The following is a 20401-nucleotide window of genomic DNA, read 5'->3' as shown; positions in this document are numbered from 1 at the left end:
CACGCAATTGATGTGCTATCCGCACTCATTATACCTGGGGGCTTCTTTACCAGAAGCTTAATTATAAGGGCTTCATGCCCAGCACATGTGTCAAGCCTCCACATGTACCTTTTATTCACCATTATATGCATCGATATGACTTAAGTTTTGGCCAAGCTGGGTTGCCTGGCTCCTGTGCTTACCCCTACGTTCCCGATTGTTTGGCTAGGAGGTAAAGGGAGCACCTCTGCGATTGTTACTGCCGGGTCAGCCGGATGTGTACCTCAGACTGGGTGAAGCCGAAAGCTAGCGTTCTGAAGGGAATATTCGGTCGGTGACTTAAAAGATGATTTCTTATCTACTTATTTATCTGCCCCTAGATGTTTTTCTGCTTTTTTCGCAGTCCGGACATGCACTTTAGGGCATGCCACCCCCAGAGGAAAGGAACCCTTAACGGAACTATTCTCCCTGGAAGATGTTTCTTACTACCCATGTAATATAACATAACTAGTTGGGCACTTGTCTGATAAAGCACTAATGACCCCTACGCCTGGTCTGCATGCATACCCTGGTTGTTTCATAACCGAGAAGGTATTCGGACACACACCGGACTCTAGGGTCCCAAGGTCGAAGCGAAAAGGTCGCCAAAGACAAACGATCTACAATCCGGCTAGAAGGCATTTTACATGTCATTTTATAATAGATTGTCAAATTGACTGATTGTATTCTTCCTCAATGCCGTCTAACAGGCTGTCTAATTTACAGTCCTGTTGGGAAAATTTAGCGGCCAACTCTACTTGGCCGTATACTAAACTCACATGGATCTCCTTCCCATCGGGCCCCACAGGTCCGACTTTGGCCATGTGGTTTGGATCCGCCTTCTTGTACCGCGTCTTTACCATGGCCCAGGCCTCCCTGGCACCTTGGCGGCAGGCCGAAATCTTCCATAAATGGAAGCGCCGCCGCACTCCCTGAAGCTTCTCCGCAAGCTCCCCGAGACCCTTGGGTAAGGAGAAGGCTGGCCATAAAGCCCGGATGACGCCGCTTATTGCCTGCCGAACTCGTTCGATCAGTTGCAACAATTCGGGAAGTTGGTCACCCATTGATACGGGCATCTCCTCCGCAGGGCGACCTGTGAGCATACCTGCAGACATATTCTGTTAAATTGGCTTCCTCGCCGAACTCTTCTTTTCAAAGGAGTTCACTCAAGCACTTACTATAGATGCCGCGACGAAGCCGCTGATTCTCCTTAACGGAGCCTGACAGCTCGGCCCGAACGCCTTTCAGCTCTTCTCCAAGCTAGGCATGGGAATCCTGTAGCTTGTTCCTTTCATGCTGCACTTTATGCAGCACCCTCTCGCCGGCCTTTAGTTGGCGCAGAAGTTCTTGCATGTCCGGATCTTGTCCGGCAGCACCTGCAACGTCATTTTTTAGACTTACGCACAGGCCAAACGCTACTTATCTTTCTACAATAATGCGTTACCAGGAGAGGTCCCTGTGTTTCCTCCTGTGCCAGAGAGTGCGGCCTCAAGTTGGGCCTTGCACTCTTGCAGCTCCTGAGACAGTTGGGTATTCTTCTTGGTAAGATCCTACATTTCATATGATCCTTAAATCAGTTAATATAACTACTTTAAGTCTCGGGGGCTACTGGCATATACAACTATTAAATTCTCTTACCCGTATGTCTTTTACATACTGCTCCGTGGCTCTGGTAAAACCATCTTGAGCAGCACGAAGGTGCGCGTCCCCCGCGTTAAAGGCATTCAACGCCTCAGGGGAGAAGCTCGCGTCACGAAATACTGTCCCGCGGCGCCTGTGATTCAGGGCACTCTCCACCTCAGACTTGGTGGCGGACAGTCTGTCAGCATCCTCCATCGAAGGAACATCCGGCTCACGCCTTGCGGTCGCCTCCCCCTCCAGACCAGGTGCTGGAGCCTGGCTGGTAGAGGTTGGATTGGCAACCTCCACGCCCGCAGTCCGGCGGACGCTTTTTTCCCTACAAAACTCATGAGCACTCAAACGCTTCCTGGGAACGTTGCTCTAAATAATGAATTGTGAGCTACACCTTTGCGGCGACGTGTCAGTCCGCGCCGCGCTCGTCTTCCGCCTACTGGTCCGGACTGGCCTTTGTTGGCCAGCCACCGCGGGCTCGGCTTCTCGCCCTAGGGGCGCCTCCTGCACAGCGCCATCGTATACGGTGGTCAGAAATAAGCAAGGAAGGAATGACGGTGTCAGGACTTCGGTCGCAATCACTTGGGAAGCCGGATATAGTCTGGGATAGTCGGCCGTGATGGCGACTAAAGCATTGTCCATGCTGAGCTGGTGGAACACCCCATCGATTAGCTCCACCATTGTGTCCGGATCCTCTTCGGAGGCCGGATCCCGGGATCTCTCTGGATCCTCGGGTTGCGGAGCTGGACTTAGCATGTCCTCCACGATCCGGCGCAGCTCCTGCGTCGAAAGAAGAACACAATATAAGAAACTTAAGTTTTGAAAAGCATGGGTCGGGCACGCAGAGTGTTCGCTTACCCAAGGCCGGGGATTGTTCATGGAGAACCCATTCAACGGGTTCGTCTGAAGGAAATCCTCCTTCTCCCCCTTGTACAGGCCGGACATGATTGTCACCAGATCTTCGACCGAATCCGGCCCTTTGCGGCCATGACGGGTGGCATCGTCCTCCCCGTTGAAATCCCACATGGGGTGGCCCCTGTATTGTAGTGGCTGCACCCCCCGCATAATGCATGCTGCCATGACTCCAATCATGGTCAACCCGGCATGGGCCAGTAACCTTATTCGGCCCATCAAATAATGGACGCTCTTGTTTTCCTCCAGTTGGGGGCTCCGCGGACGCCAACTAAGGCGTTTCTTCATAGGAGCATCGCTGAACTCCGGGAGGCCGATCCGAACAGGGTCCGGCAGCGGAGCGTCTTCTATATAAAACCATTCCGAAGGCCAGTCTTCGGACGCCTTCTTAGGGGTTCCGGATGGATATCCGGTCCCGGCAATGCGCCATATTTCGGCGCCGCCCACTTGATATATGGACCCCTCATGAGAGCGGGGTACAAGATAGAACAACCTCTTCCACAGCATGAAATGGGGCTCGACACCCAGGAATAGCTTGCAAAGAGCTATGTAACCCGCAATATGCAGGATTGAGGCGGGCGTGAGGTGATGAAGCTGTAGTCCATAGAACTCCAGGAGCCCGCGGAGGAATGGATGTACAGGAAATCCGAGCCCCCTTATCAGATAGGGGACGAAGCATACCCGCTCCCCTTTGTTGGGATTTGGGGTAGCCTCCGCTTGCTTTCCACCTTTGTAGGTGGCCAGCACGGCTCGAACCGGAACCATGAAGGCCAGAGGGAGATATCCCCCCGCTTGGAGCTTCACCAGCTCGTTCTGCGGAACAGAGCATCTCCTCCAATCTCCTGGGAAAGGGCTGGAAGCGCGAGAAGAGGAGCCGCGTTGATGGTTCATGATGGAATGGATTCTTGGTCGAAAGCGCTCCGATGAGTATTTGCAGGAGGAAGATGGTGATTTGGATCTGGATTCTTGCCTCCCTTATAGGCAGATTATTTGCACAACTAGGGGGTAAAACATAAAAGACACCCTGGCTTTTCACATTCTCGCGACGCGTGGAAGAAGGCCATTATTGGGCGTGGAAGCCAAGACGATCAACATTGATGAGGAAGCCGGACACTGTTCGGCAGGTACGTGGAACTTGAAGGAGAACCCGCCTTGCAACGCTGAATACTACAAACATGCTGGACTTATCGTCATTGAAGCCTGGTTCGGGGGCTACTGAGGGAGTCCCAGATTAGGGGGTGTCCGGATAGCCGGACTACCATCATCGGCCGAACTATCATCGACCGGACTATCATCATCGACCGGACTCCAAGACTATGAAGATACAAGATTGAAGACTTCGGCCCATGTCCGGATGGGACTTTCCTTAGCGTGGAAGGCAAGCTTGGCGATACGGATATGTAGATCTCCTACCATTGTAACCGACTCTATGTAACCCTAGCCCTCTCCGGTGTCTATATAAACCGGATGGCTCTAGTCCGTAGGACACGACAACAACAATCATACCATAGGCTAGCTTCTAGGGTTTAGCCTCCTTGATCTCGTGGTAGATCCACTCTTGTAAACATCCACAATATTAATATCAATCAAGCAGGACGTAGGGTTTTACCTCCATCAAGAGGGCCCGAACCTGGGTAAAACATCGTGTCCCTTGTCTCCTGTTACCATCCGCCTAGACGCACAGTTCGGGACCCCCTACCCGAGATCCGCCGGTTTTGACACCGACAACCCTCAATGCAAACGGATCGTTTGATCACTTCAAGCCACGGACAGGCATTCACCATCCGCTTGATCAGACCGAAGTAGCTGGTGGGCAGGGGCTCACCGGACCACATCCGGACTATGAAATCCTTCATAGCCACTTCGGCCTCCCTATGGAGTTCAACCAACCGCTTCAGTTGGTCACTTAGAGGCGTTGGATGTTCGGCCCCAGTATACTAGGACCAGAACAGCTTCTCCGTTGAGCTCCCCTCCTGGGCACAGTAGAACTCTGCGGCATCTGATACGCTGCATGGTAGATCTGCGAATGCCCCTGGAGAGCTCCGAACTCGGGTAAGTAAAATAAACACCTCCTCCACATGTTTGCTTTGCATAAAGAATTTCTTACCCGCCGCTATCTTTTTGGCCTCCTGGATTTCCTGCTGTGCCTTCTCGGCTTCGGTCTTAGCATCTTTTATACTTGCAAGGGCCTTCGCAAGATCGGCCTCTTTCGCCTTAAGCTCATGCTCCATGGATTCGAATTTTTTGCCGAGCTCCTGGAGCTCTTGTTGTACCTCGCCCACTCTAGCATCTTTCTTTTCGTGCTCCTTGCGTTCCAAGGCCGCCTTGTGTTCGGCCTTGGACAGCGCATTCTTCAGAGACGCCACTTCAGTGGTGGCTCCTGTTACAAAATCACGACGCTTTGTCGTTAGAATAATCAATTTTATCTATCCTTCATTTTATGAGAGCGGGGAATCACTCACCTTTGTTCTCTTCGAGCTGCCTCCTCGTGAGGTCGATCTCTCCTTGCGCCTGCTCCAGATCATGTTTTAGTCCGGCGATCTCGGCCGTACAGACAGCAGCGGCAAGCAGCACAGCCTACTTATTCATATTCAAACTTATTGTTAGACTCCTGCGGATTATAATTTACCCTCCGTTTGGTCTTTCTTTCCGAGCACCAAACGGAGTATCAGAGGCTACAACCTATCGGGTGGTAATTTCACACATTTTTATTACTTACCTCAAAGTCTATTAGGAGGCTGGTGCAAGCTTCGGTTAGTCCGCTCTTGGCGGACAAAACCTTCTGAATCACCGCACTCATAAGAGTACGGTGCTCTTCATCCATGGAAGTGCCGCGAAGCGCTTCCAGCAGACAATCCGGTGCCGCGGGCGCAACGGAAGTTCTCGACACAGAGGGCTCTCCCTCCCTAACGAGGGGCTGCCCGCCTGAGTCCGGAACCATTGAAGGCTCCAGAACAATGTTCGGTTGAGAGCCCGGCCTACCGTGGCTCTCACCGACACGATCCGCAGGGATCTTGAACCCCGCGTATCTGACGTCTGGAATGCCGCCTTGGGGCGCCTCCAGAGCCACCTCCCCCCGCTCTAGGAGCCTTTGGGACAACACCTCCATGTCATTTGCAGGCTGAGGAGTAGTGGCCGTCGGGAGAGAGTTCATCGCCGAATCGCTCAGGGATCCATCCAAAGAAGATACCTCGGGGTGGACCCTGGCCGGACTACATACAAGTTCAACGTTATAACAAAACTATGAAGCAAAATTACGATAGAGTGCGGATACTTACGATCGCACTAGGGGTTTCTTCCTGGGCAGCCAACCCTCCTCGCTTTCGGCAGCGGTGGTGGAGTAGTTCGGAAGGGACGCCTTTCCCTTCTTGGATGCCCCAGCCTCCCCCTCCGGGGCGGCCTTCCTCTTTTTCTCCCCACAATATGGGGAGGTGGAGTTTCTTCTTGTTTTCCCCTGCCTCCGCGGGAGGAATCTGCCTCGTCGTCATCGGACGATGAGGGTATGACGGCCTTGCGCCGGGGGCCTCTCCTGGCCCCCTGGTCTGCCGTCTCAGGCCCCCCGTCCTCTCCGGATGGGGCGGCCTCTTCTTCTTCTTCTTCTTCCCCTTCAGGGGAGGAGTGTGCCTCGTCATCTTCGAACGAGGCCTCCGGTACGACTTTATGCCGAAGACCCTTCCTGGTCCTTGGGGCCTTCTTCCCGGCATTTTTCTTCGATGCCTTGTAGGGCGCTGGAACCAGCATCTCGGTCAGGAGAGCATTGGCTGGACCTTCAGGTAGTGGAGCCGGACAGTCAATCCGCTCCGCTCTCTCCATGTAATCCTGATCAAATATGCACAATTACTTAAGACTCCCCCCATGAATATATTGGGGAGTACCGAATCCGGTGGTAGCCTGAAAACTCACCTGCCTAGGAGGCCGCGGGCGTGGAGCCCACGGTCCTCGGATGTGGGAGGAGGTACTTCAGAGGCCATGAACAGCGCCTTCCACGCGTCTTTGTGCTTCATGCCATAGAGCCTCTGAAGCGTCTGGTGTTCGGCCGGGACGAACTCCCACAGATTGAATGCCCGCCTTTGGCATGGCATAATCCGACGAACGAGCATGACCTGGATCATGTTGACAAGCTTGATGTTCTTGTCCTTCATGCTCTTAATGCAGTTTTTGAGTCTGGTCAGCTCTGTAGATTCGCCCCAGGCCAGGCCCTTCTTTTCCCAGGAGGTGAGCCACGTGGGGGTTCCGGATCGGAATCGTGTCGCGCGGCTCGGTGAAGTAGAACCACCCCGATTGCCACCCCTTCACGGTTTCCGCAAAGGAACCATCAAGCCAGGTGACGTTAGGCATCTTGCCCACCATGGCTCCTCCACACTCCGCTTGCTGGCTGCTCACGATCTTTGGCTTCACGTAGAAGATTTGCAGCCACAAGCCGAAGTGAGGCTTAATGCGGAGGAAGGCCTCACATACGACGATGAACGTCGAGATGTTGAGGACGAAATTCGGGGCTAGATCATGGAAATCTAGCCCATAGTAGAACATGAGCCCGCGGACGAAGGGGTGGAGTGGAAACCCCAGTCCATGACCGAAGTGGGCGAGGAACACGACCCTCTCGTGGGGTCCCGGAGTTGGAGTGACCTACCTATCGTCTGGTAGCCGGTGCGCTATGTCTGCGGCCAAGTATCCGCCCGCCCGAAGATTCGCGATATCCTTCTCCTTTACAGTGGAATCTACCCACTTGCCTCCTGCTCCGGACATGTTTAGCTGTGTGGAGAAGACTTGGGCTAGGGCGCTGGAGCTCGAGGGGGCAAGAGTGGGCAAAGGAGGAAGGAGGCATGGGTAAAAATGAGGAACTCTTATCCCTTTATAGAGGCAACGAAAGTGGTGTGCCTCCCCACTTGCTTGTTGAGAATCGCTTACATCCCAAGCGCCACGATTGATGGCACGGTGGGATTACCCATACCCATATTGATGAGAATCCCGTGATAAGGGGACATGATCTCTGCTTTGACAAGATGTGTCAAGGAAACCGCCTCGCAATACGCGTTGTGGCTGGTTATGGGAAAACGGTTCGGATAATGACCCGACCGTAATGACATATCACGTCGTCTAAAAAGTTGTCAGCTGAAGTATAATTCTCTCTACAGTGGTATATGAAGATCATTTTGCAGATCTGGACACGGTCTACGTGTTCGACAATAACGTTGGAGTATTCGGAAGAAGGAACCCGCCTTGCAATGCCGAAGACAAGACTGCACGCCGGACTCATCGTCATTGAAGCCTGGTTCAGGGGCTACTGAGGGAGTCCTGGATTAGGGGGTATCCGGACAGCCGGACTATATACATCGTCCGGACTATTGAAGCGTGAAGATACAAGACTCAAGACTCTGGCCCATGTCCGGATGGGACTCTCCTTTGCGTGGAAGACAAGCTTGGTGATCCGGATATTATATTTCCTTCCTTGTAACCGACTCCATGTAAACCCTAGCCCTCTCCGGTGTTTATATAAACCGGAGAGGTTGGTCCTTAGAAGGCCGATCACAATTACAATCATACCATCATAGGCTAGCTCCTAGGGTTTAGCCTCTATGATCTCGTGGTAGATCTACTCTTGTACTACTCATATCTTCAATATTAGTCAAGCAAGAAGTAGGGTTTTACCTCCATCGAGAGGGCCCGAACCTGGGTAAACATTGTGTCCCTTGCTTCCTGTTACCATCAGCCTAAGACGCACAGATCGGGACCCCCTACCTGAGATCCGCCGGTTTTGACACCGACAGCGATGCCGAAGACAAAACTTATAAACCTGTCTCCGGAGAGGAGAACAGTCCGGACGACGATGCACGCATCATCCCGGAAAAAGCACTTAGAACAAGAGCACCTCCGCAAAAGGCTTATTGGTACCGCGAGGAGCTTAAAGAAGCAGAAGCAACGGCTTAATGCCGCGCAGGATACGCTCAACCACAGATGGAACAAAGTGCTGGACACTGATGAAATACATGGCGGTGATCGCCACACAAAGAGCTACCCGAAATGCAAGCTGTTGCCCGAATTCGACGACGAGGCTATTGCGCCTAGTCTGCCGAAAAACAATACAGCCGATCTGCCGGACCGACCACCCCATGGCCGAGACAGAGCGGCTAATGATGTTGCACACAAGTCAACACACGATCTACGTGAGCACCTGGACAAAACAGCTAGTATGGCTAGGTCCATCTATGGATCTAGGAAACGTGTTCCTACGCAAGATCACGGCCACCAAACTGTCTATACTGATCAACTACCAGCTCAGCATCAACACCAAACACTACAGCCGTCGGACCCACGCCACGACACATCCAAATATAGGGTGCCAAACACCACATGTGCTTCACTGATGAGGTGCTGGATCATGAATTTCAAGAGGGATTCAAACTCGTGAACATCAAGGCATACGACAGAACGACAGACCCTGCAGTCTGGATTGAGGACTTTATTCTTCACATCCACATGGCTCGTGGAGATGATCTCCATGCCATCAAATACCTACCCCTCAAGTTGAAAGGACCAGCTCGGCACTGGTTGAAAAGCCTCCCTGAAAATTCCATTGGAAGTTGGGAGGAACTCGAGGACGCTTTTAGGGCAAATTTTCAAGGGACATATGACCGACCTCCGGATTGAGACGATTTAAGTCACATAATCCAACAACCCGGAGAGTCATCCCGTAAGCTTTGGAACAGATTTCTCACCAAGAAGAACCAAATCGTCTACTGTCCCGACGCTGAAGCCCTAGCAGCTTTCAAACACAGTGTCCGGGACGAATGGCTTGCCAGACACCTCGGCCAGGAAAAGCCGAGGACAATGGCAGCCCTAACAACCCTTATGACCCGCTTTTGTGCGGGCGAGGATAGTTGGTTGGCCCGCAGCGGCACCAGCGACCCAGGCACATCCGAAATTAGGGACGACAATGGGAAGCCGCGACGCAATAAAAATAAATGTCGAAATAATGAAGACAACCCAGACAACACGGCGGTAAACGCCGAATTCAGGGGCTCTCGACCCAGTCAACGGAAAAAGCCATTTAAAGGCAGCAGAGATGGACTGTCCAGCTTAAACAAAATTCTAGAGAGATCATGTCAGATTCATGGCACCCCCGAGAAACCTGCAAATCACACCAACAGAGAATGCTGGGTCTTCAAGCAGGCCGGCAAGCTAAGCGTGGAACACAAGGGGAGGGAGCCGCCAAGTGAAGACGAGGACGAACCTCGCCAGCCGAACACTGGGGGACAGAAAAAATTTCCACCTGAGGTCAAAATAGTGAACATGATTTACGCAACCCACATACCAAAGAGGAAGCGCAAGCGCGCACTCCGAGATGAATACACTGTAGAGCCTGTCGCCCCCAAATTCAACCCATGGTCGGCCTGCCCGATCACTTTCGATCGCAGGGATCACCCGACTAGTATCTGGCATGGAGGTTCGGCTACCTTGGTGCTCGACCCAATAATTGACGGATACCATTGAGGGAGTCCAGGATTAGGGGGTCCTTGGACAGCCGGACTATATACTTTGGCCGAACTGTTGGACTATGAAGATACAAGATTGAAGACTTTGTCCCATGTCCGGATGGGACTCTCCTTTGCGTGGAAGGCAAGCTTGGCAATTCGGATATGTAGATCTCCTTCCCTGTAACCAACTCTGTGTAACCCTAGCCCCCTCCGATGTCTATATAAATAGGAGGGTTTAGTCTGTAGGACAACAACAATCATAATCATAGGCTAGCTTCTAGGGTTTAGCCTCTACGATCTCGTGGTAGATCAACTCTTCTAATACTCATATCATCAAGATCAATCAAGCAGGAAGTAGGGTATTACCTCCATCGAGAGGGCCCAAACCTGGGTAAACATCATGTTCCCCGCCTCCTGTTACCATTAGCCTTAGACGCACAGTTCGGGACTCCCTACCCGAGATCCCCCAGTTTTTGACACCGACATTGGTGCTTTCATTGAGAGTTCCACTCTGTCGTCACGGTAAGGCTTGATGGCTTCTTCAAACGTCTTCAACGACGCGGTCTAGGGTGAGGTTTTCCTCCCCGGATAGATCTTTGCATTCGGTGACTTCGTACTGCGGGCAAATTCGCTTGGCCAACAGAAGCAAATCGAGAGCTACGCCCCTGGCCGTCAGGTGAGGTTTGGAAGCTTAAACTACACTCCCGACATCCGTGGAGACTTGATCTTCGACAGATTCGAGCCCATGTCAGGTGCGCTGAACAGTCACGACGAGCATGACTTAGATCTGCCATCGGACAGTGTTCGGGAGATCGCGCCTGCGGCGGCCCCAGGAATCAATTCGGAGCAGATCGTGCCATCCGAGGACGGGTGGATGGACCCCGCCAAAGAGGCCGCACAGACATCGGTGCTGGAGCCGAACACAGACTTCGTCACTAAAGATATATGTGTCATCGGACCCTCGGACTCGTCTCCAGCCATAGGATCCGAACCGCGTACGTCCGTGCCTATCGAATCTGATTGGGCACCTATCATGGAGTCTACCTCCGCAGATATCTTTCAGCACTGGCCCTTGGGTGACGTGCTAAATTCATTAAGGTCTCTCTCTCTGTTAGGGGACTCTTGGCCGAACTATGTCCTGTTGGAGTGGGAAGTGGATGACGAAGAAATTCGTTCCCCACCCACCACCCACGTAATAGCCAGTGTCGATGACTTAACCGACGTGCTTGACTTTGACTCTGAAGACATCGACGGTATGGATGACGATGCAGGAGAAGAACGGCAACCACCACCCACAGGGCGCTGGACAGCCACCTCATCATATGATATATATATATGGTGGATACCCCGAAAGAAAGCAATGGCGATGAGGCAACAGAGGATAATCCCATGGAGAAGAAATCTAGGCACCGGCGTCATAGGCGCCGCTCTAAGCCCCGCCACAGCAAAAATAATGATACCGACACAAGAGATGATAGTAATCCGGAGGGTGCCGAAGACGAAAACAATCCTGCCCAGCCAGGCTTCGAGCAGGCCGAGCAAGAAGATGGGCAAGCTAGCCCTAAGGAACAGGCAACAGATGGAGAATTAGAGGATGATAATTACATGCCTCTCTCGGAAGACGAAGTGAGCCTTGGCGACGAAGAATTCATCATGCCTGAGGACCCCGTCGAGTAGGAGCGCTTCAAGCACCGGCTTATAGCCACTGCAAAAAGCCTGAAGAAGAAGCAGTAGCAGCTTCAAGCTGATCAAGATCTGCTAACTGATAGATGGACCGATGTCCTGGCAGACGAGGAATACGGACTCAAGCGTCCAACCAAAAGTTACCCGAAGCGCAAGTTGCTACCTCAACTCGAGGAGGAGGCAATAAAGCCCACACTACCAGCGCATGATGCGGCTGATCGGCCACCTCGTGGCCGGGACAAAGCGGCGTATCAGCCCGGAGTAAAGCCCGCACCCCGTCGCCAATCAAACAATAACACTAAGGCACGGGGCTACACGAAGGACCTGCGAGACGTATTGGAAAACAAAGCTGGACAGTCAAGATCGATCTACGGATCACGGGGGCGCGCCACAACGCGTGATGATGACCGTCACGCCAGATACACTAAACACAAGTCCGGCCGGGCCAAATACAACAGACAGACTCATTTGAACTGCGTCGTGATGTAGCCCGACATAGAGGCGCCGCACACCCCCTATGCTTCACTGATGAAGTAATGGATCATGAATTCCCAGAAGGGTTTAAACCCGTGAACATTGAATCATATCATGGCACAACGGACCCTGCGGTATGGATTGAAGATTATCTTCTCCACATTCACATGGCCCGCGTGATGATCTACATGCCATGAAGTACCTCCCACTTAAGCTCAAAGGACCGGCTCGGCATTGGCTGAATAGCCTGCCAGCAAACTCCATTGGCAGTTGGGAGAACCTGGAAGACGCATTCCTTGACAACTTCCAGGGCGCTTACGTGCGACCACCGGATGCTTATGACTTAAGTCACATAACCCAACAGCCCAGAGAGTCAGCCAGGAAATTCTGGACTCGGTTCCTAACTAAAAAGAACCAAATTGTCGACTATCCGGATGCCGAAGCCTTAGCGGCCTTTAAGCATAACATCCGCGACGAATGGCTTGCCCGACACCTCGTCCAAGAGAAACCGAAGTCCATGGCAGCCCTCACGGTACTCATGACCTGCTTTTGCGCGGGCGAGGATAGCTGGCTGGCTCGTAGCAACATCACACCAAGAAACTCTGACAATTCAGATGCCAGAGATAGCAACGGCAAACCACGACGCAATAGACACAAGCATCGCAACAATGGCGACAACGCCGAAGACAAGACAGTCAATGCCGGATTCAGTGGCTATAAGTCCGGTCAGCGGAAAAAGCCATTCAAAAGAAACAATCCGGGCACGTCCAGTTTGGACCGCATACTTGATCGCTCGTGTCAAATTCACGGCACCCCCAAGAAACCAGCCAACCACACCAACAGAGAATGTTGGGTGTTCAAACAGGCCGGCAAGTTGAATGCCAAAAACAAGGAAAAGGGGCTGCATAGCAACGACGATGAAGATCCCCAGCCGCCGAACACAGTAGGACAGAAGAAATTCTCTCCCCAAGTGAAAACGGTGAACATGATATACGCATCCCATATTCCCAAGCGGGAACGGAAGCGTGCACTAAGGGACGTCTATGCGATAGAGCCAGTTGCCCCAAAGTTCAACTCATGTTCCTCTTGTCCGATCACTTTCGATCGCAGGGACCATCCTACCAGTATCCATCATGGCGGTTCGGCCGCATTGGTCCTCGATCACATCATTGACGGCTTCCATCTCACACGAGTCCTTATGGATGGTGGCAGCAGCCTGAACCTGCTCTATCAGGATATAGTACGCAAAATGGGCATCGACCCCTCAAGGATCAAACCTACAAAAACCACCTTTAAAGGTGTCATATCATTTGTAGAGGCCTGTTGCACGGGCTCAATCACATTGGAAGTGGTCTTAGGATCTCCAGACAACTTCCGAAGCAAGGAGTTAATCTTCGATATCATCCCCTTCCGCAGTGTCTATCACGCACTGCTCGGACGAATCGCATTTGCCAAATTCAATGCGGTACCGCATTACGCATACTTAAAGCTTAAAATGTCAGGACCTCGCGGGGTTATAACAGTAAATGGAAACACAGAGCGCTCGCTACGTATGGAGGAGCACACTGCGGCCCTCGCAGCAGAAGTACAAAGCAGCCTTCTTAGGCAGGCCGCAAATTCGGCGATAAAACTCTTGGACACCATAAAGCGAGTCCGTAGTACCCTGCAACAGGATCGTCCGGCACGTCTAGAGCTCGACTAGCAATTCGGCCTCCGTCCTAGTCCCAGTCAAGTGGAAAAATTTGTGCCGCGCGCACATAATTACGCACTCAAAATACCATGGGCATAGGCGGAGGCACGGCTATGACACGGTCCACAATGCGGTTCGATCGCCCCAGGATCCGTGCATCTTTAAACCTTTTTTCCTTTTAGGTCCCTATCTTCGGGAGGCTCTTACGATAGCCCGATTATCGGACCCATAGCGGGACGGACACACCAAGGAGACAAGAAGCTTTGACATACAAGGGAATCCTCAGGTAGTCTCTGATAACGATCGTTATACCTGTTTTACATACCCGCACACAGCTCGCTCTTGGTCAGGATGTGTCAAACAATCCTATTCCGCTTATCGCACTACTTGTACGCATACGCCTTGGCATATTATTCAAATAACAATGGAAAATAATGTATAGTGTCAACTTACTATTACATTTCTCTATGTTTTTCCTTTACCATTTATTTATTACAAATTGCACCTGTACATTTTGGTACGTTCAGTTCGCCAGGGGCTTTAGTGTACCCCATAACACGACAAGAAAAGTCCGAACACTTTTGAAAGTGCGGCACCCCGAACTTATAGCATTATATGCATCAGCTCTGAATCATGTCTTGGGTCAATAGTTGGGTTTGCCAGGCTCCCATGTTTTGGTACCTTACGTTCCGCTATACCGGCTAAGATAGCATAGGGACAACTACTGCGATTGTGTCCCGGTTCTTCCGGACGAGCACCTTAGTAGAGAAAGCCGAAAAATGACTGTCATGATGCGGTGAGAGCTGGTCGCTGTTTGAGAGGTCTCAAATCCGTAAAGATATTTTCCGCTTCAGGCGAGGAATCGGCCTTGTCCGATTTAGGCGTGCATAGCACCCCAAGTTCAGCCTTCCGAATAATAGGGGCTTCGCCAAAATTTAAAATTGTAGATTTCTATGGCTAAGTGAGAGTGATAAAGCTGTATAGTCTGATTGCCTTGTTCGTTGCGCTAAACAGCTCCTTAAAGGACCAAAAATTTGGAAGAGTGTTTAGATTTATCCCGAACACCCCAGTACTAGTTACATGGGGGATGAAGCCGACGACTGGCCAACTCTCAAATTTTATAAATGGCCGCATAGAAGGTAATATTTTAAATCAACAAGCGTTATATAGCGTAGATGAACTCGTTTTCATATTACAAAATCACATGAGTACATGTATTCAAACATTACATCCTTAGCACATTCATCCGCCACAAGGCGAGCACCCTTCAGGACACCGTCATAATACTTTTCGGGGTGACGATGCTCCTTGCCCTCCGGCAGCCCCTCTGTCACCAGCTTCTCGGCATCCATCTTCGCCCAATGCACTTTCGCACAAGCGAAGGCTTTGCGGGCACCTTCAATGCAGACTGGCCGCTTAATGGCTTCAAGCCACAGACAGGCATTCAGAAGCCGTTTTACCAGGCCGAAGTAGCTGCTGGGCAGGGGCTCGACGGGCCACATCCGGACTATGAGATCCTTCATCACCAGTTCTGCTGCCTTGTGAAGTTCGACCAGTTGCTTCAGCTGGTCGCAAAAAGGCATCGAATGTTCGGCCCCAATATATTGGGACCAGAAAAACTTCTCTGTCGAGCTCCCTTCCTCAGCTCGCTAGAACTTTGCGGCATCAGAGACGCTGTGCGACAGATCTACGAATGCTCCTGGAAAGCTCCGAATTCGGGTAAGTAAAAGGAAAGTTTCCTTCACATGCTTGCTTTGCATAATGAATGCCTTACCCTCCGCTATCTTATTGGTTGCCTGAATCTCCTGAAGGGCTTCTCGGCTTTGGCCTTGGCGCCTTGCACGCTCTGGAGGGCCTGAGGGAGTCCTGGATTAGGGGGTATTTGGACAGCCGGACTATATACATCGTCCGGACTATTGAAGCATGAAGATATAAGACTCAAGACTCCGGCCCGTGTCCGGATGGGACTCTCCTTTGCGTGGAAGACAAGCTTGACGATCCGGATATTATATTTCCTTCCTTGTAACTGACTCCATGTAAACCCTAGCCCTCTCCGGTGTCTATATAAACCGGAGAGGATGGTCCTTAGAAGGCCGATTACAATTACAATCATACCATCATAGGCTAGCTCCTAGGGTTTAGCCTCTACGATCTCGTGGTAGATCTACTCTTGTACTACTCATATCTTCAATATTAATCAAGCAGGAAGTAGGGTTTTACCTCCATCGAGAGGGCCCGAACCTGGGTAAACATTGTGTCCCTTGCTTCCCGTTACCATCAGCCTAAGACGCATATATCAGGACCCCCTACCCGAGATCCGTCGGTTTTGACACTGACATTGGTGCTTTCATTGAGAGTTCCTCTGTGTTGTTGCTTTGAGGCTTGATGGCGTCTTCAATCGCCAACAACACGGTCCAGGGCGAGATTTTTCTGCCCAGACAGATCTTTGTGTTTGGCGGCTTCGCGCTGCGGGCCAATTCGCTTGGTCATCTGGAGCAGATCGACAACTACGCCCCTGGCCACCAGGTCAGTTTCTGAGACTTAAACTACACGACAGATATTCGTGGAGACTTGATCTTCGACGGATTCGGGCCTGTGCCAGGAGCGTCGGATAGTCACGACGAGCACGGCCTAGACCTGCTATCGAACAAAGCTCAGGATATCACCCCTGCAGTAGCCCCGGATCTAAATCCGGAGAAGGTTGTGTTGCCCTAGGACGGAGGGGTGGACCCCACCCCGCAGGCCGCATACTTATCGCCGGTGGAGCCGGACATAGGTCTCACCTCTGTGGAGGCCTGTAACCCCGAGCCCCCGGACTCGTATCCGGGTGTTGGCTCCGGTCCGCACATCCTCGAGCCAGCCAAGCCAGGTTGGGATCCGATAATGGAGTTTACCGCGGTGGACATCTTTTAGCACTCGCCCTTTGGCGACATGTTGAACTCATTAAAGTCTCTCTCTTTGTCAGGTGGCTCAAGGCCGAACTATGTCTGGCTTGAGTGGGAAGCAGGTGACGAAGGAATTCGCTGCCCACCCACCACCCACTTTATCGCCACGGTCGATGATTTAACCGACGTGCTTAACTTTGACTCCGAAGACATCGACGGTATGGACGACTATGCAGGAGACGTACAGGAGTCACCGCTCACAGGGCGGTGGACAGCCACCCCTTCATATGATATATATATGGTGGACACGCTGAAGGAAACCAACGGCGACGAGGCAATGGAGGATAACCCCTCAGGGAGAAAAGCAAAGCATGGGCACCGTCAGCGCCACTCCAAGCCCCGCCACAGCAATACCGGCCCCGAAGATGAAAGCAATCTGGATGGTGCCGAAGAGGAATACAACCCTAATCAGCCTACCTTCAAGCAGGCCGGACCGGCACAATGAGATACTCGGAGAGAGACAACTATACATCCTCCTCCGAAGACGAGGTAAGCCTCGGGAGTGACGAATTCGGTGTGCCCGAAGATCTAGTGGAACAAGTTTGCTTCAAGCGACGGCTCATGGCCACGGCAAGGAGCCTACAAAGGAAGCAAGAACAGCTTAAGGCTGAACATGATTTGCTCGTGGATAGGTGGACCAAGATCCTGGCCACAAAAAAATATGGGCTCGACCACCCCGACAAAGGGTACACGCGGCACAACTGGCCACCCCAACCTAAGCAGGATAACCCAAGGCACACCCCGACGTCCACACATCACCATGGTCCAAGGCGGTAAGAAGGATGCACGACGAGGCATCCTAAAGCCTCGGCACAGTGGTCATAAACATCAAGTCAAGGAAGCTGGTGCCAAATCCAGTAACTCCCAGTCCAGTCGACGGACAAAAAGCAGCTCAAGCCTATCCGGCCCGAGCCACCTACTTGATCAACCGTGTGAAATACACGTTACTCATAGAAGGGCGGAAAAGCATACCAATAGAGAATGTCGGATCCTCAAAACAAAGTGATTGGTCGTGTGCCGGATATAATAAAGGAAGGCGTCTGGTCAAGAGACACCACCCCCCCCAGAGCATAACAGTACGGCCGATCGCCTCCTATCACACCAACCACAACAATTCAATTGCCATACCCCTAGACCTAGTAGTCCGAGGGCTCCATCACACATAAAGCCCCCGCGGGTATGAAACTATAAATAACACCTTCTACAAGATGCAGGTGCAAACACCAAGTTCATTGGCCCACCGCTCTAACGGTTGTTTTTAGATAACCAAACAATACCACGCCATCGGCGCATTCCCCCCATACGGCAACCCATCGTATGCTAACGGGATGAACCACGCTGACTAGATTCCACATGGTAAACCATTAGGCCAACACCGGTGATATACTCACGCCTACGTGCAAGGCCGAACCCCGCCCTAGAGCGGAAATCATACAGCTGCCGGAGTAGCGAGTCGTGCATGCCTATCAAAATTTTGATATGACAGCCAACTATCCGGACACCAACTGAGGAGTTCGCGCTGCGTCATGGTATAGCGGCTGGGGTCACCGGGATCCAATCAGGGACCCTTAGACCAACCACAAGAGGACGTTCGGCTGCCTCCAAGCATTTGCTTTCACAAACTAACTTTGATGCAGAACAGTACCGGCGCGTGGAACCGGCCCGGACACACAAGGACAGGACCATGCAGGTAGAAGGCAGTTCAGATACACTTTCGATCCACTCACAGCCCCCTACAGTCCAGCCATCACAGGTTCCGCCAAAAACCATCTCTTTTCATAATCATAAATGTCATATGCATAGCCATATTATCCTGCTACAATGCGTAGACTTAAATAACACGTACCGGCTATCGCCTATCATCGACGCCTCTTTGCCACAAAACGGCAGCCGCGATTCGTGTTACGCCGGTTATGCCAGGGGCTTCATAATACAGCAATAAAGTCCGACCACCTTCTCGGTCGCTTGGCACCCCGAACTTATAGCACTATATTCATCAGCTCCGAATCATGTCTTGGGTCATTGGTTGGGTTTGCCCGGCTCCCATGTTTTGGTACCTTACGTTTCGTTCCATCGGCTAAGGTAGCGCTGGGAGAACTACTGCGATTGTGTCCCGGTTTTGCCGGACGAGCACCTTAGTAGAGAAAGCCAAAAACCGACTGTCATGATGCAGCGAGAGCTAGTCAGCGGTTTGAGAGGTTGTAAACTAGTCAGCTGTTCGAGAGGTTGTAAAATCCTTAAAGATTTATTCCACATAACACCATCATAAATGCAGATTGCGACGGATCAGTCTTCTGATCAGGCGCCAATAGATCCCCTAGTTCAGCCTTCCGAACACTAGGGGCTGCGCCGACCATACTCGAACTCCTATGGCTAAGTGAGAGTAGTAAAGCCCTATAGTCCGATTGCCTGGTTCGTGGTGAGAAACACCTCCTTAAAAGGACCCAGCCATGGGATAAAGAGTGTTCAGATATATCCCGAACATCCCCGTATTTTTTACGTGGGGACAGAAGCCGACGAGTGGCCAACTCTCAGGATTTACATACAATAAACAGCCGCACAGGAAGAACATATGTTCAAACAAAATAGGCAATCCATAATAAAAAGTGCTAGTATCCCATATTACAAATATCGGCATGAAAGCCCTCAAGGAAATATGATATCTTTGGTGCACTCATCCGCCGCAAGGCGGGCCACCTTCAGTACACTCTGGTGGCCCCACAGTCATCAGCTTCTCCGTGTCAAGCTTCCCCCAATGCACTTTTGAACGGGCGAACGCCATTCATGCATGTTCTATACAGACTGATCGCTTGATACCATCAAGCCGAGGACAGGCGCCCACAATCCGCTTCACGAGTCCGAAGTAACTGCTTGGAATTGGCTCCGCAGGCCACAGCCGGACAACCAAGTCCTTCATGGCTAGTTCGGCCCCCTCGTGCAGTTCGACCAGCTGCTTCAGCTGATCGACAAAAGGCACCGGATAGTTTGGCACCAAATACTGCGACCAGAAGCTCCTCTACGCAGACTTCCTCTCCTCGGTCCGATTGAATTGGGCGGCGTCTGATATGCTGCGAGGCAGATCCGCAAACACCCCTGTAAAATCAATAATTCAGCTTGTCGCTTAGAGTTCTCCATAGTATCATGTAATAATGGCCATAAATACAACAGGCCTTACCAGCCGCAACTTTCCGGGCCTCCTGAATGTCCCATACAGCACCTCAGGCTTCTTCCCGAGCATCCTCCGTGGCTTGGAGAGCTTGGGCAAGTTCGGATTCTTTCCCTACTAGACTCTGCTCCAAGCTCTCGTTTTTTGTCATAGCCTCTTGGAGCTCCCGTTCAGCTGTCATGACCCTAGCCTCGTATTTTTCACGAAGCGCCTATTCGGTGGCAGCCTTCTCGTTGGCATCAGCCACAGCCTTCTTCAGTGCCTCATATTCGGCACTCGCTCCTAGGGCATACAACACAAATACTTTTCAATAGGCACAATTACTCATTCGTGCCTAACGCAAGACAATGTTTAAACATACCTTGCTTATCCTCCAATTGCTTCTTCACACGGCCAAGTTCTTCCT

This window comes from Triticum dicoccoides, chromosome 6B (assembly GCF_002162155.2).
Source record: "Triticum dicoccoides isolate Atlit2015 ecotype Zavitan chromosome 6B, WEW_v2.0, whole genome shotgun sequence".
NCBI classification, from domain to species: domain Eukaryota; kingdom Viridiplantae; phylum Streptophyta; class Magnoliopsida; order Poales; family Poaceae; genus Triticum; species Triticum dicoccoides.
The sequence above is the reverse complement of the archived record's forward strand: the minus strand, read 5'-3'. Positions refer to the sequence as shown.